The 1,530-nt window shown below is 35.0% G+C and overlaps 1 non-coding gene across 1 annotated transcript; it reads right to left on the reverse strand.

Annotated features, from left to right (window-relative positions):
• Window positions 1-1,180: 1,180 nt before the first annotated feature.
• Window positions 1,181-1,288, reverse strand: LOC148563581 (small nucleolar RNA R71). The gene has a single exon (XR_015885201.1). It is a non-coding gene; the product is annotated as a small nucleolar RNA R71 (small nucleolar RNA).
• Window positions 1,289-1,530: the final 242 nt, after the last annotated feature.

Raw genomic sequence — 1,530 nt, forward strand, 5'->3', positions numbered from 1 at the left:
TGTTAAGAAAGATTCAAACTTTAAATTCTAGAATCATGTCTTGTGATTTCTTGTGAGTCAAGTCATTAATTATGATTTTAAAAATCAAATATTTTTCAAAACTAATTCTAATCATATCTTCCTATCATATCTTTTTTAAAATCTTATCTTTTTCAAAAATTTGATTTTCAAATATCTTTTCTAACTTCTTATCTTCTTATCTTTTCAAAATTGATTTTCAAATCTTTTTCAACTAACTAATTGACTTTTTGTTTGTTTCTTATCTTTTTCAAAACTACCTAACTAACTCTCTCTCCCTAATTTTCGAAAATCTCTTCCCACTTTTTCAAAAATTCTTTTTAATTAAATAGTTATTTCAATTTTCAATTTTAATTTGATTTCATTCCTAATTTTCGAAAATCACTAACCCCTTTTCAAAATTTTATTTTCGAAAATCCTCCCTCGCTCTCATCTCCTTCTATTTATTTATTCATCTACTAACACTTCATCTCACCCAAATTCGAACCCCCTCTTCCATCTGTGTTCGAATTTTCTCTTCTTCCCTTCTTTACATTACATTCTTTTCTTCTTCTACTCACACAGGGGAACCTCTATACTGTGGTAAAAAGGATCCATATTATTATTTTTCTGTTCCCTTCTTTTTCACATGAGCAGGAGCAAGGACAAGAACATTCTTGTTGAAGTAGATCCAGAACCTGAAAGGACTCTGAAAAGGAAACTAAGAGAAGCTAAAATACAACAATCCAGAGACAACCTTACAGGAATTTTCGAACAGGAAGAGGAGATGGCAGCCGAAAATAATAATAATGCAAGGAGGATGCTTGGTGACTTTACTGCACCTAATTCCAATTTACATGGAAGAAGCATCTCCATCTCTGCCATTGGAGCAAACAACTTTGAGCTGAAACCTCAATTAGTTTCTCTGATGCAACAAAACTGCAAGTTTCATGGACTTCCATCTGAAGATCCTTTTCAGTTCTTAACTGAATTCTTGCAGATATGTGATACTATTAAGACTAATGGAGTAGATCCTGAAGTCTACAGGCTCATGCTTTTCCCTTTTACTGTGAGAGACAGAGCTAGAATATGGTTGGACTCTCAACCTAAGGATAGCCTGAACTCTTGGGATAAGCTGGTCAAGGCTTTCTTAGCCAAGTTCTTTCCTCTTCAAAAGCTGAGTAAGCTTAGAGTGGATGTCCAAACCTTCAGACAGAAGGAAGGTGAATCCCTCTATGAAGCTTGGGAGAGATACAAGCAACTGACCAAAAAGTGTCTTTCTGACATGCTTTCAGAATGGACCATCTTGGATATATTCTATGATGGTCTGTCTGAATTAGCTAAGATGTCATTGGATACTTCTGCAGGTGGATCCATTCACCTAAAGAAAACGCATGCAGAAGCTCAAGAACTCATTGACATGGTTGCTAACAACCAGTTTATGTACACTTCTAAGAGGAATCCTGTAAGTAATGGGACGCCTCAAAAGAAGGGAGTTCTTGAAATTGACACTCTGAATGCCATATTGGCTCA

This window comes from Arachis ipaensis, chromosome B5 (assembly GCF_059453495.1).
Source record: "Arachis ipaensis isolate K30076 ecotype BB chromosome B5, ASM5945349v1, whole genome shotgun sequence".
Lineage (NCBI taxonomy): Eukaryota > Viridiplantae > Streptophyta > Magnoliopsida > Fabales > Fabaceae > Arachis > Arachis ipaensis.